The sequence below is a fragment of the Durio zibethinus genome, chromosome 10 (assembly GCF_047325235.1).
Source record: "Durio zibethinus cultivar Kanyao isolate XHJ-2024 chromosome 10, ASM4732523v1, whole genome shotgun sequence".
Taxonomy (NCBI): domain Eukaryota; kingdom Viridiplantae; phylum Streptophyta; class Magnoliopsida; order Malvales; family Malvaceae; genus Durio; species Durio zibethinus.
In genome coordinates, this window is record NC_143171.1 from 26,754,432 (window position 1) to 26,771,345 (window position 16,914).

The following is a 16,914-nucleotide window of genomic DNA, read 5'->3' on the forward strand; positions in this document are numbered from 1 at the left end:
TTAGCATAAAAAAAAATCTTCATTATTTTTAACCAATAATGTATTAGTCGTATGATAGAAGAATGACATTTTATTTTCATTGTCATATTTTTATATGTAAAAAAATTTATCCCATTCATATTGTCTTTTTCAAACACCTTGGCAATGATTTAATTGAGGCCATTATAAGCATATTCAATATCAACATCAATGCAACACAACAAATATTCAAAATTAAATCATGCATTTTGCATAAATAGTACAAATATTATTTTTATATCTATCCACCAATATAGGTATTAAAAGAAAAATAAAGATGAATAAGCATATGCCAACATGCAAATAGATATGACCACTTTCCATTCACTCTTATTAATTTTTTTTTTTAAAGATTAGGCTTCAACTGACTAAAAGTCATTGTGTAATAATAGCCATAGTTTGGTTTAGATAAGAATTTTAATAACGTCAATACAATACTCAAGGATTTAAATGGCCAGTGATATGAGTGGTTTGAAGTGCTTGTACACTTAATTTATAACATGAAATTTGTTAATAGAAAACATACCTTTGTTTGTTATGAAAATTTTGATATCTCAAAAGAATTCATGTGAATTTATAATAAAATAAGTCTGAAATTTTATTTCATCATGGAACCAAATCTATCATTGTTTACTATTGCCGCCATCTATCAACCTTTCTCATCATATTGCGAAAAATAAAACCTTAAAATTGTTAGAATTTGGGGTTTAGAGAAATATGAAAAATTGAAAAAAGGTTTCAACACGTGTAACAGTATAATTTTTTAAAAAATTTTATTTACCTCACCACTTGATTAATTGGTGTGTAAAAGAGTTAATGACAATAAATCTCAAAGATATAATGAAGCTCAATGATTAATTGTGTTTTACATTGATGAAATCAATCCACTGAACATTCACCGACATAAGAATAAAATTATATGATTTGGCTATAGAAAATATGTGTGACTTTTTCTAATTTTTGTTTCATATGCATAATATTTCTATGTGATTTTTTTATTATCTTGTATCTTCTAAAAATTAAAAGAGTTCCATTTATAAATAAATAAAAATCCTTTTTTAGAGATATAATTGTACATAAAGATGCCTATTTGTATAAACACAACTCTTTATAAGATATAACTCGTAGTAAATAACTATATCATTTAAATATATATAACCCTTCACTTTCATGTACAATTCATGTGATTTATTATTTTGAAAATATTCCAACATAAATTCATTAAGCCTTTTGCTTTCAAATATCTGTAGACATTGAACATTGATGTTGCATGCCAATAAGTGTGGAAACATTGAACTAGGGTAACCGACTTTCTTTTTGTAAAACATTTATGCTACATTTCTTCAACTTTTTGGCCTTGCAGTAGAGGGACTGTACTACTAGACAAGCAGGGAAAGGTTCTTGAGCTAGAGTCATTGTCTGTCATTTTTTCTTCCTTTGCTTTTCCTCATAACACGGCATAAAGACTAGAAAATAAGTCACTGCTCCAATGACACTAGAAAATCAAGTTTGATTCAGGCTTGTCAATTGTGATCATAGAAAAGGAATGACCAACCAAAGTGGAAATATGCATGCATTTATGAATATAAAGGGAGAGCTTTAGTACCTTTCAAGATGAACTGCTTCACCAAGAAATATAGCACTCATACCAACTGCAACGAGAATTGATGTTGGCTTAAAAATTGCAACAAACATAAGCCCTGTCACGCCTCGAGACTAAGACGCAATACGATCATATTATCTTGAAGTAAACTCCAAAGTAATATGAAGCCCTTTTTCTTAATCATTCTAAAATTTGTCAATAAACTGATATAGTCTGTCAAGTCAACTCCATATTTTTAATTTAACAAATGATGCATCTCTATATATCCAAATACAAATCATATAAAAATACAAAACCGTTTCATAAGATCTCATTGGCCAATATTGTCTCTGTCGACTAAGTAATATTTCTCATTTGATCTTCTAGCTTTCACAAAACTAAGCAAACTGTCACTTACTCATCTATAAAGAAAAAGTAAAAGGAGATTGAGCAAACCACAGCTTAGCAAGTATAGGCTCACATACTTTACTAGATCAAACATTGTTTTCATACATATCATATAGATTGTAGACACCTAATTTGGTCCAGGCCTAGATTAATTGGGCTTGATCCAAATGGGTAAGCCCATTTGCATTTTTATTTTTATTATTTATTAATATATATATTTTATTATTTATCAATTAATATTTTTTATTATTTATCTATTAATATATATTTTTATTTTTATTTATTAATTATCTATTAATATATATATTTTTATCTATTATTATTATTTTTTGACTTTGTCTTTTTTTTTATCAATTTTCGACTGGGATTAGGATCAGAAAAAAAATTGAAATGTATTTTGTCGTGAATTTGGGGGCTGGCAGAGTTGATATTGTATTCAAAGATTGAATCCAAATCTTAAAGGGAATTGGGATTGATCAGAAACTATTTTGATCAATCCCTATAAATAGGTCCATAGATCACACAAAACAGACATAGAGAAAAAAAAAAAACAAGAGGGAGGTGAAACAAAAGCAAAAAGTCTTTATAGGCAGTTTAGAATTTTTAGAAAATTTTTTCAAATTTATTTTTTTGAGTTTTTTTTTCTGAAAAATTTCTAGAAATTTTCTAGAATCCGGCAAAATTTTTTGGCATCGGTTGAATTTTTCGGCTACTTTTCTTGCACCAGTTGGATTTTTCAATGATATCCCTAGTTTTTAGCCAGCTGCCCAATTTTTGGCATAACATCTCCAAAAATCGTTGAACTTTCTGGTGAACTTCCAGTGAAAAACTCAGATTCTGGCCAAAATTTCAAAATCCGATGAAATTCAATTAGTGTTCTTGGGGTACAAGAGAAAGAGAAAAGAAAGGGAAGATAGAGAACGGGGAGAGATTCAGATCCTTCATCCTCACTCTCTCTCTCTCTGGTACCCCAAGAACATCGGTTGAATTTCATCAGATTCTGGAAAATTTGATCGAAATCTAAGTTTTTCATCGAAAGTTCGCCAAAAAGTTCAATGGTTTCTGGGGATGTTATGTCAGAAACTGGGCAGCTGATCGAAAATTGGGTAATGAGCCAAAAACTAAGGATATTGTCGAAAAATTCAACTGATGCCGAAAAAGTAACCAGAAAATTCAATCGGTGTTAAAAAATTTCGTCGGATTCTGAAAACTAGAAATTTTTCAAAAAAAAAAAACTAAAAAAAAATCAAAAAAATTTTCTAAAAATTCTAAACTGTCTCTAAACACTTTTTTCTTCTGTTTCACCTCCCTTTTGTGTTTTTTTCTCTATGTCAGTTCTGTGTGATTTATGGACCTATTTATAGGGATTGATCAGAAGAGTTTCTGATCAATCTCAATTTCTTTTGAGATTTAGATTCAATCTTTGAATCCAATCCCAACTCTGTCAGCCTCCAAATTCACGGTAGAATACATTTTAATTTTTTTATGATCCTAATCCCAACCAAAATTTGATCAAGAAAAAGAAAAAGTAAAAAAAATAGATAAATATAATTTAATAGATAATTAATAAATAAAAAATAAAAAATATATTAATAGATAAATAATAAAAAATATTAATAGATAAATAATAATAAAAATATATATAAATAAATAAATAATAATAAAAATAAAAATACAAATGGGCTTACCCTTTTGGACCAGACCTAATTAATCCGGGCTTGGATCAAATTGGGTGTCTACAGCTGCCCCTCTTTGCACATTTTCTGTAAAACATGAATTGTGCAAAGACGTAGACACCTATTCAAGACTCCATTTGACCATTTTTTTTCTTTTTTTTAATTTTTTTATGTTAAAATTTTGATCAAAGCTCTTCTAAGCAGAGGTTCAACACCTTTGAGAAACATAAACAAAGCTCCTATAAGCAGAGACTCAACGACTTAAAAAAAATAAACATAGCTCCTATAATCAGAGGCTTAACGACTTAAAAAAAATAAACATAGCTCATCTAAACAGAGGTTCAATGACTTTGGAGAAATAAATAAAGCTATTCTAAACAGAGGCTTAACGATTTTGAAAAAATAAATTGCTCCTCTAAACAGAGGCTTAACAACTTTGAAAAAATAAATTGCTTTTCTAAACAGAGGCACCACAACTTTTAAAGGTAAACAACTTTGAAAAAATAAATTACTCCTCTAAACAGAGGCACCACAACTTTTAAAGGTAAATTACTTCTCTAAATAGAGGCACCACAAATTTGAAAAAATAAATTGCTCCTCTAAATAGAGGCATCCACAACTTTTGAAAAAAATAAATGCTCTTTGACAATCATGTCTAAAGGAAATTTGTAACGGGAACTCAAAGATTCATAATTTGAGTTTAAAATTCAAAGGTTCAGATTCACAAGAATCTTTCAGCTTCATAAGAATTTACTGAAATTTGACTCTCAAAATTTCAATTTCACAAGAATTCAAATTTGTAAGATCTTAAAATTCACATTCGCAAATTATAAGACTCACTTTCACATTCAAAAAGTCTCATTTTAATTTTGGAGATTCACATCCAAAAGTTTAAAGCTTCTCATTCAACAAATTTTGGGTTTCACACTTCAAAGATTCTCATTGAAACTCAAAGATTTTCATTTGAGTTTGAAGATTTACATTCGATAAATTTTGGGTTTCACACCTCAAAGATTCAAAGATTCTTGTTTGATCTTTAAAAATTTTTTTTAGATGAGCTTCAAACTGTCACCAAAGTTAAAATTTTATGTGTACTGAATGTCATGATCAATGATACAAATGCAACAACCTAGATTCTCATAATGCCATATTCTAAGCCATAATCCAAATGCTTATTGGCTGATGCAAATGCATATCCAAACTAAAGTTTCAAACAATCTCCAAACAACAATGCAAACGTAATGCATGTAATGTGGATGTCAATGTCATGAAATTCTAATCAAAACGTGGTAATATGATCCTCAAGACTCCACCATCTCTCATCTTTCTTTTCCAACTCTAGCTTCTTAGCACTCTAGAACAAGTTTTGTTAATTGATTCTTATCATTTTCATCACTTTATCATCATTCATAGGCTTTTGAACACTAACAATTCTAAGACAAGTTCTGTCCATTGCCCAATATAATTCAATCATGACTTACAGGCTCTTCAGTACTAATAATTTTAGCATAAATTTTATCCATTAACCCATACTATTCATATTATTTGACCACAACTCATAAGTTATGTCAGTCAATCCATCTCCATATACATTTCTAGATCTTTCTAGATTTTTACCCTCTATTCATTTTGTTAAGCAATCCATCCCCATGTTCATCATTTGGCCATCCCATGTGTCATTTTTCAAGTTTCTGCCATTTCTTCATCATTTTTGCCTTATCATCTTGGATTTCTTTCAAAAGAATGTAAGAATCTTTTATGCACATTATCAATCATTCATCATCATTTCAAATCATGACAGAGATAATGCAATCATACATTTTCTTGATTCATTTTGGAGATGCAAAAATAAAAAAACATTGGGTGAATTAGAAGAAAGGTAATCAGTGAAGACAAGTTTGGTACAAAAATAAATAGAGAAAGAAATAAATTGGATGCATGTCATTGGGATGAGTAGTATATTCAGATAATTTTAAACATTAATCCAAGATTCTTTTTTAAAAACTCATTTCATTGACTACTGTAATCATTTTGAGCTCATCAACTTTTGCCTCAACTTTTTAGATGCCTTGATCTTCTTTATATTTGAACTGTTTATCCAACTTTTAGCTTAGAGATTTGTCTACCCAAATAGCCCTTTCGGGTTTTCAAAATCAAAATTTGCCTTAGCTTTTTAGATGCCTAGATCTTCTATATATTTGAACTGTTCATCCAACTTTCAACTCAGAGATTTGTCTACCCAAATAGCCCTTTTGGATTTTCAATTTGGGTATTCTTTTTTCTCCTTTCATCTTTTTTTTTTCATTTTTTTTCATTTGTTTTCTTTTTTCCTTTTTTTTCATTTTTTTTTCATTTTTTCACCCATTATGGATATCTCTTCTACATCAATCTCTAAAGCAATGAAACATAATTCTGTCATTCCATCACGAGCATACCTTAACCCAACATATGATCATTCAATTTGAGCACTCACATATGGTCTAAATGGATTTTTAAAAGTTGTATTGTAGGTCATGGTGAGGGGTCATGAAAGAAATGGATAAAATAAGCTCAAAACATGTGTTTAAAGGGTTCAAAACCAAAAGATCATTTTGTAACTTGTCATTTTACCCCATTTCACTACTTTTCCTTTTTCATCTCATTCTTCACAAAATAACTTTCATTACTTTGCCCCAACTTGTTATGGCATTCCTTTTTTCTCTTTTTTTTTTTTTTTTTTTTATTTTGAGATCTTTTGTGATCTTTGGGCTATTTTTTTTCAAAAATTACTCCTCAGTATGGAGGATGATCCTTGGGCAGGGTTCTTTAAAAAAATAAATTATAATAGGCTCAAAGGGATAACAATGAAAGAAAGATGGCCATTTTTCATCTCAAATGTGAATGCTTTCTTTGAATATCATCTATTGAACAAAAATAAGCTCATAAATCTTTATAAGAGACTGCACTTCTTCAAGTCATATTAATTTCATTTCTGCTAGTAACTAGCTTCTTTTGCTCAAATAATCTCTTTAAATTAATGTGAATGAGTTTTCAAAATTAAATCTCAAAATTATTGCTATCATTGTCTAAACGTTCATCGTTTGGAATTCAAGAATGGGAATGAAAGTTATGAAAGGTGACAAAGCATGGAACAATAGTTGAATGAAAAAAAAATGTAATGAAATGCATTAAATTACCTTTTATTAAAATGATAACAAATGAAATCCTATTGCCTAAAAGAAACCTAACATTACTTCAAAAAAAAATCCTAAAATGATAAGAAACTTCCAATCAGCCTTATCTTCATTCTCTAAAATTGTGCCTCTATGTAATCAGGTGAAGGATCTTTATTAACATCTTGCCCCTCGATTCATTGCGACTCTTCGGGCCTTTTCTGACCAACATGTTATTGATTTTTACTTAGAGCATTGACATTGTGATTTGGCAATAGATTGTTACTTAACATTAGGTGTTGTTGCTCTTCCTTGATCAAAACTTACCATTCTATCATTGATTAATCGTTGCACCTTATGCTTTAAAGCAGTATAATTTTTAGTGAAATGGCCAGTAATTTCATAATGATAGTCGTAATGGGCTGTAAGATCATACCACTTAAGGTAAGGTGACTTGAGTGGCTCTACACGATTGTGGGCAATCAAATGGTTATTATAGAGCTTTTTATATAACTTCGTATAAGTCATGAAGATTGAATCGAATACGAGTTTTTTTCGAGTAATTCGTTGCTCTCGTAGACCACTTATTAAGTTAGTAGAATGAACTTGGGGCCTTGTAGAAGGTTGAATATTAAGGCTGTATATGAGAGTTTGAGGGTTGAAAACGGACTAGCATGTCAATGGGTAAGATGGTTGTGAATATGACTGGTATGGGTAGGATGAGGTATTATTCACAGTAGGATAGTATGGGAAACAACCCTATGGATAAGGTTGGTATCCCCTGAACTGTCTGTCAAAGCCTATAGCTTGAGTTTCAGTCTCTTTCTTTTTGGGTGCTTTCTTGGTTTCTCTTCCTTTCAATTTGCCATTTTTAATGGTATTCTTAATGATTTCACTTGAGATTACCATATCGGTGAAGTTTTTTATGGCATTCCCTATCATTTTTTCATAATAGGGAGATTTCAAAATGCTAACAAATAATACAGTGGTTTTTTTTTCAGTCAAAAGAGGTTGCACCTGAGTAGCCATGTCCCTCCACCTTTGGGCATATTCTTTGAATGATTCAGTCACCTTCTTTTCTATATTTTGTAAGAAAAGACGATCAGGAGCTAAGTCTATGATATACCGATATTGACTGATGAAGTCATGGGCTATATCACTTCAAGAATGAATATGATTCTTGTCCAGTTGGACATATCACCTAGCAGCAAAGCTAGTGAGGTTATCTTGAAAGACGTGCATCAAGAGCTTTTCATTATTAGCATGGGTAGCTATTTTTTGACATTACATAGTAATGTGAATCTTCGGACACTTTGTACCATCATACTTCTCAAACTCTGGTACTTTGAACTTCGGAGGGATAACCACATCCAGGAGTAAACAGAGTCTAACAGCATCGACAGAACCATAAAAACCCACTCTTTCCACTACTCGAAGCCTTTTCTCTAACAAATTCATTTTCTGTTAAGCTTTTAAGGCTTCTAAAGTCTCCTTTTTCTTGGGCCTCAATTTTTTTTTATCTTCTAGATCATCTAAATTAGGGACTGGTATTAGTTCTACTACTTTTTTAGTAAAGACAGGATTTATGTAGCTTTGGTACTGTGGTGGATTTAAAATTGATGATATTTCAGGGTATGTGTACCCTATAGGATATATGAATTACTGGGGCAATGGACCTTGTGCAGGTTAAGCTTGATGTGGCCCAAAACCAGGAGGGTATAGTGGATTATCCACCTCTTGTGATGGATGGTTTTTTTTACTTATGTTCTATTCTATTCCTTTTTCCTTGTTTAACTTGTTCAGAGCATCGAGAATCTTACTCAATTCATTTTCTAGCTTTTCTTGTGCCTTTTCTAATTTTTCAAATCGGTGAGAGTTTTTCTGCTCCATTTGTCTGGCTCCAGCTCTTATATTGTATTAGTGAGTGAGGTTGTTTGGTGGAGCTATCCTTGAACCGTTAGCACCACAATTATGATTAGAAATGCTATGCTATGCTTTATGTACGATATGTTGATGCATGAATAGAATGTGGATCTTCATGGATGAAATGAAAATGATGCAAATGATAATGTTAAAACAAAATCATGAAAATGATGCATAGAATGAAATAATGCAGATGCACAAAATTAGACGAACAACATGGTTAGTTTCACGGATGAAATAAAAGTGATGCAGATGCATAATGTTATATACAATAATAAAAATGATGCATAAAGTCAGACAATCAAAATGATTAGATAAGCACCCTTCTTATGTCCTAGTTTTGGGTTATAACCATCAATTGGGTAGGAAGGGTTCTATCATAAGGCTGGCTTTTTAAGTGTATACAATATGTAGGGTTAGGTAACTTTACCCACGAAAGGTTCTAAAATTGTTCCTTACATCATTGTCCATCATGGACTAGTAAGGCAATCCAATCCTCACCCATCACAGGCTACCAACAGAAAAGATTCAATTTGAGTGAAAGTATTTCGCTAACCACTGCGGATGCATTAAAACCTCACGAAAGTAATAGGTACTTTACTCCTTCATAAAGGGACAGAACTCGGGTATAGAGTTCATGTTATGCACATACATATGAATGATATAATTAACAAAGTAAATAAATATAAATGAATAAAAAATCTATGCAAAAAGTTCAATTTTATTAGGCTTTTGGATAACATGAATTTATTTGTTGGCCTGACTCTCACCTTATCCCCAGTGGAGTTGCCAAACTGTCATTATGTCTAGATCCAGGGACCTATCGCTAGATATTAACTTTAGGAGTTGCCACTAATCTTTTTTGTTTAGGTGTGATTGATCACCTAAGGAATCTATCCTATCAAGGAATACCTAAGCTTGACTAAGGGTCCCTAAAGAATAGGCTTAGGTCTATCAACTAGAACGGGGTTCGGGAGTTCGGTTACGAGTGAGGAAAGTTATAACACATTTACAACGCCCATCGAAAGATGGTACCAACTTAAATTCATGTTATCCAATAAGCCCTAAAAATTTTATCAAGTAATTAATTATTAAAAATTATTCTTAATTAACTCCAATATTTTTGGCAGAAAATTAGGAAAATTTTCCTCACCTCAAGAGTATATAAGAAAACTACTGTTTCACTTACAAAAATTCTATCGTCGAATTATTTAACATAAAAAAATTTTAAAAAAAGAAAGAAAAAAAGAAATAAAATAATAAAAAAGAATAATGATTTACCTTTTGATATAAATCTTTTTCTTTTTCATTTAAAAAAAAACATATTGCTTTTGTACAAAGAAAATTGATACTTTCAACTTTTCTTTAAAATTTTAATTTCAAGAAAAATTGATACTTTCAACTTTTCCTCAAAATACTTTTCTTAAAATTTTAATTTCAAGAAAAATTAATACTTTCAACTTTTCCTAAAAAATATTTTTTTTAGATAATTTATTTTTAAGAAAAATTGATACTTTCAACTTTTTTTCAAAAATATATTTTTTAAAATTTATTTTTAAGGAAAACGGTTATTTTCAACCTTTCCTAAATTTTTTTTAAAAAATTTTATTTTTAAAGAAAATTGATATTTTTAACTTTTTCTCAAAAATATTATTCTTGAAAATTTTATTTTATATTTTTTCTATTCTTTTTTTGTTTATTCATGCAAAAAATATTCTAAAAAAATAAACAAACACATAAAAAATACTAAAAAAACTAAAACAAAAAAACAAAAAAAATCGAAACGGCTCGACTGAAGGGTTGGCATTGCTTGGCTCCAAACACAAATATCGGCTTGAAAATATGGCTCGAGAAAAATGGCTCGGCTCAGCTCGGTTAAGGCTGGCTAAAACGCGGGTCAGCCAAAAACGGGTCGCGCTTGAGTCGAGTCGCCCAATAGCAAAACGCGCGGATCTTCTGGATATATGAAGGTCAAAACGACGTCATTTCGTAAGGGGTATAAAGGGCTGAGTTAAGTTCTTTTTCCTCATCTCCCCTCTTTTTCTTCCCTTTCTTTTCTCTCTTTCTCTCTCTGGCACCCCAAGAGCACCGATTGAATTTCACTGGATTTTGAAAAATTTGGTCGAAATATGGGTTTTTCACCGAAAGTTCACCAGAAAGTTCAATGGTTTCTATAGATGTTATGCCGAAAACTGGGTAGCTGGTCGAAAACTGGGGATATTGTCAGAAAATTCAACTAGTGCTAGAAAAGTAGCCGAAAAATTAATCGATGCTGAAAAATTTCGTCGGATTCTAGAAAATTTTCAGAAATATTCTAAAAAAAAAAACTCTAAAAAAAATTGAAAAATTTTTCTAAAAATTCTAAACTACCTCTAAACACTTTTTGCTTTTGTTTCACCTCTTTATTGTGTTTTATTCTCTGTGTCTATTCTGTGTGATCTATGGACCTATTTATAAGGATTGATTAGAAGAGTTTCTGATCAATCCTAATTCCCTCTGGGATTTGGATTCAATCTTTGAATCAAATTCTAACTCTGCTAGCCTCCAAATTCACGGCAGAATACATTTTAATTTTTTTCTGATCCTAATCCCAACAAAAAATTGATCAAAAAAAAGATAAAAAAATATTAATAGATAATTAAAAAATAAAAAAAATAAATAATATTAATAGATAAATAATAAAAAATATTAATAGATAAATAATAAATATATATTAATTAATAAATAAAATAATAATAATAATAAATAAAAATAAAAATGCAAATGGGCTTATCAATTTGGACCAAACCAAGCCTAATTAATCCAGACTTGGACCAAATTGGGTGTCTACATTGATCATTTAAAACATTCGTCAAATTATAATGTCAAAACATTTCAAAGATCATCTTTCTATCAAACATTTCGTAAATTCATAAATCAATATAAAAATATGTCAATTCATAAATCATTGCAAAATATGCTACCATTCAAATATCATAACAAAATCAAATCATGGATCAATCATTAAAAATTATTGTAAATCATCTTTATATACAAATCATGGATCAATCTTTAAAATCATCATAAATCATCATTATCATTAGTTTATCATTAGCTACGGTCACTTCTATAACCCGTGACATTGGTCGTATTGGTAATTTCATCATCATGATCATTGCTAACTATTATAACCCGTTAGCCAGAGCCTTACGTTAACTACTATTAACCATTAGCTAGGGTTTTATGATCATGTTTTTGCTAACAACTATTATCCGTTAGCTAGGATCGTTTTTTGGTGTCGATGATCCCACTTTCCAGGAATATAAAAACGTAGCTATCATAAAATTGTTCTTTAAACATAAATTATTTTTTCATTTCATTCATAAGCATAATCCATTGTTTATATAGAGAAAAGCAAAATAATCATATGTTTGATCCTATTTTCATACATAAAAAATAACAAATAAAACATTTATTCATTTAAAAACATATATATTTATATAGATTTGAAAACAATTAAAGTGTGTGAGATTCTACTTACCTCCTTCTGATTCCATCACCAAGTTTTTCTTTGCAAATAATTAATGGCTATTCAAGATAATTTCAGCATAATAGTAATTAATCAACCCATTTGAGACCACTTATACCAAAACAATTAAGTTAAATAAGAATTAACTCGAGTAACTAATTTTGGTAGCCTATGCTTCTTTTACTAAAATGATCATATCTAAAGATATGCAACTTACAATTAAAATTTTTTTAATGTGTTAGAAACTAGACTCGATAAGTTTTCTAACCATATATGACCCATTTCATGATTCCTTGTGGATTAATTATAACAAATTTTGCAATCCATATCAAATACTACCGCCAGATAGCCTGTATACCTTTTAATAAAAATTATGTATTTATTCATAGGAAACTCCAAATTTAGTTTCACTTGTTCTATTAGAAAGTAGACTCAATATGTTTTCCAGACATATATTGCTTAATTTGTAATTCCTTATATAAAAATTACGACAATTTTCGTAATTCAACCCTGATGCTGCTACTTTACAGCCTGCATATCCTTAAGTAAAAATTAGATAACTCTTCATAAAAAACTCATATTTGACTTCCATTTATTTCATTAGAAAGTAGATTCAACATGCTTTCCAATGATTTATAATAATCATAGCAATAATCTATCCATTAATACAATTTTCTATTTTAATTCATTATTGTAGATCATAGTATCTAATCCAAAAATAAAATTTCTCCTTTAATCTTTAAAAACTCAAATCCCTACTTTCAGCCTTTAAACTCTTTTCAATAATCATCAATAAATCTTAAGAACATGAAATAAACAAAGCCCAGTAATTTACCCAAATAGATCGTGAAGATTAATGAAAGATTTCATAGTTTTTATTGCTTTTTCTCTCAAAACTTTAACTTCATATAATAGTAATCAACATGATTTTTTTTCTTAAATAAAAGAAAGGCATATATTCACCATTAGGAGATTAACTCGATTATAGCCTTTGATTTTGAATCATCAACTTGATTTTTCATATTTTTTAACCCTAAAAAAGATGAAGAAGAAGAACTCCTATTTTTTTTTGTTTCTTCATAGCTAGGTTTTCTTTCATTTAATACCTCAACCATTTTATTTTTTACTAATTAATCTCTTAATAAACTGATGTGTTTTGGTATTAGTCTAGCCTAATAATTATTTAGGCTGGGGTATCACAGGCCCCTTCAAGCATACACCCCAAGTGTGTACAACACATAAAAGGTGAATCTCAAAAGTCCCTAAACACGCAAGGAGGAAGAAAGTTACATTAAAATATTGAAAATTGTATGCTTCACAGTTGCTACTAATAACTTAGGCATACTGAGTATAGGACAGCATCTACTGTTATATTAGATCTTAATCTCTAAGAACTTGAGTTTAGTTCTGCTAATAAGCATACTAGTAGAGATATAATGGCCCTGGATAAGTTGTAAAAGAAACTTACAATAATCTCTTCTCGATACTTCTTTATTATTTAGGACTGTAATGTGCTAGAAAATTCAAGTTTAGATTTATGTAAAATAGTACTTAAAAAATTCAAAATGGGAGCTTGGAAACCTTTTTTACTTGAAAAATATACCCAAATGAAATAAGAAGAAATGTAATAGTTTTTAAAAGGCCACCAATGATCTAATTTGATTGAGATGATGCTAGAGACCTTTGAAGTAAAGTAGATGATGATGTCCAAGGTGGAGAGGAAATAACTTTGGGCCCTTATACAAAACAATCACTAATGCACCTAATATTGATGTTACGGGGCCAATGATTTTAGCTTGAGTACTTGAACTTCAAAATGCTACTTTTTCTTTCCTTGTTATGCCATACACAAAGACGAGAGAAAAGAAAAGAATTTAGGAAACTAGCTGATCAACATAGAAAGATCATAAACTTGAAACATTTTAGCCAATGGATTATGTATGACAGATAAGAATAGTTTCTCCTCTACGACTTGGTTAATTGTTTTCTATTAAAGAGCCTTATGTAGCGGAATTAAAGGGCAATTAAGGAGACATAGTGTGTTATTCTTTAGTAAAGATACAAAATGGAATACAATAAAGATAGTGAAAAAACTATTAGGCCAAAAGCCCTAATTTTATTCATGTCAGTGGAAGCATAATCAAACAATTAATTAAACACATAAGAGATAATAATTTACGTAGTTCGATCCAACTGACCTACGTCCATAGATGAGAAACAAGATTCACTAGTTGTAGATAATTACAAACATACATCCAATCATATCAACCACTCAACAATCAGTACTTATAGACCATTTCAATCTCTTTTAATCCACTCACAAACAAATATATATACCCATAAGACGTAAATCTTTAGTAGTCTTATGGGGTGTTTACCTATAAAATCCTACAACTCTTTTACATCTTTTTCTCATACCTAACCCTATAGAGACTTTACCTATTTATAACCATACAAACTTGCCTATTAAGAATCTATTTCCTCTTAGAATTATTCTTCTGTATGTCAAACTTACCTATTAAGAATCCATTTTCACTTAGAATTCTTCTTCTACAAGTCTTCTTGTTCATCAAGCAATATCTGACCAATCCCAAATAAATCTCTTATAGGATTTAAGTCATTATTCCCAACAATCTCTATTTTGAATCACATTTCATCAAATCATCTATCTTCATGCTAGACATGCTTGGTTTCACTTGCAAATGAAAGTTTCACAATCAATTTTTCTTATGTGTTTTCACACTTCATGCAAATTGATCTTCAAAACATGAACTTGAACTTCTTCATTGAGTTGAGCTCCTTTGGACTTGTCTCTTTTCATGGTTTGAATCTTCAGCTCTTCTCATGTCTCAAACCTTTAGCCTGATAACACTTGTTAAGCTAAAAGCCCCATCTTATTCATGTCAACGAAAGCATAATCAAATAATAAATCAAACATATAAGAGACAATAATTTAACGTGATTCGATCCAACTGACCTATGTCTACGGATGAGAAACAAGATCAACTAGTTATAAAAAATTACAAATATATATCTAATCATATCAACCACTCAACAATCAATACCCATAGACCCTCTCAATCTCTTTTAGTCTACTCACAAATAAATATATACATCCATAAGACGTAAATATTTAGTTGTCTTATAGGGTGTCTACCAATAAAATCCTATAACTCTTTTATATCTTTTTCTCATACCAAACCCTATAGAGACTTTACCTATTTATAACCTTACAAACTCGCCTATTAAAAATCTCTTTTCTCTTAGAATTCTTCTTCTGCATGTCAAACTTGCCTATTAAGAATCTTTTTTCTCTTAAAATTCTTCTTCTGTAAGTCTTCTTATCCATCAAGCAATATCTAGCTAATCTCAAACAAATCTCTTATGGGATTTGAGTCATTATTCCTAATAATCTCCACCTTGACTTAAATTTCATCAAATCATCTATTTTCATGCTAGACATACTTGGCTCTACCTGCAATAAAAGTCTCACAATCATCTTCTCTTGTGTGTCTTCACACATCATGCAAACTGATCTTCAAAACACAAACTCAAATTTTTTCCTTGAGTCGAGCTCCTCTGGACTTGCCTCTTTCCATGGCTCGAACCTTCAGATCTTCTCACGTCTCAAACCTTTAGCTTTGATATCACTTGTTAGGCTAAAAGCCTTAATCTTATTCACGTTAGCAGAAGCTTAATCAAACAATGAATCAAACATATAAGAGACAATAATTTAACGTGGTTTGGTCTAACTGACCTACATCTATGGATGAGAAATAAAATTTACTAGTTGTAAAGAATTATAAACATACATCCAATCATATCAACCACTTAATAATCAATACCCATAGATCCTCTCAATCTCCTCTAGTCTACTCATAAACAAACATATATACCTATAAGACGTAAATCTTCAATAGTCTTATGGGGTATCTACTCATAAAACCCTACAATTCTTTTATATTTTTTTTCTCATACCTAACCCTATAAACACTTCACCTATTTATAACCATACAAACTTGCCTATTAAGAATTCTTTTTCTCTTAAAATTTTTTTTCTGCATGTTAAACTTACCTATTAAGAATTCTTTTTCTCTTAGAATTCTTCTTTTGTAAGTCTTCTTATCCATCAAGCAATATTTGACTAATCTTTAAACAAATCTCTTATGGGATTTAAGTCATTATTCCCAACAAAAACTAGGGAAAGAATGATCATAAAGAAGAAAGCAAGTATGAAGGTAAAAGTTGGTATCAAGTTATCAATGGTTAAAGCAAGAGCTGGGAAGCCAAATTCTAAACCTTTATATATGCATACTTGGGTTTTTTTTTTCTTAATTATTTTGTAATCTTTGTCGACCACTAGAAAAATAATATTATTTCAAATAAATTTATGAAGAAATAAAAATTCACAAATCTATGTGCATTAAGAAGTACTTCCATACCCAAAAAGCCTAAAAAGATAAATTCTAAAGATAAGAGGGAACTTCATTATTTTTTTACGTACATCAGATAAAAAAAATGAAGATTTCTTAAAGAAAAAGCTTTAAATGAAAATATTAGAAAATGTACATTTATTTTATGATTATTAGAAGAATGAAATGAGCAAAAAACCTATTGAAGAGGAAGGCTAAAAGAAAGAAAATAAGG

General features: G+C 30.0%; 1 pseudogene; it reads right to left on the bottom strand.

Annotated features, from left to right (window-relative positions):
- Positions 1–1,351: 1,351 nt before the first annotated feature.
- On the bottom strand, positions 1,352–16,116 carry LOC149516628 (WAT1-related protein At5g40240-like; annotated as a pseudogene).
- Between the last annotated feature and the right edge of the window lie 798 nt (positions 16,117–16,914).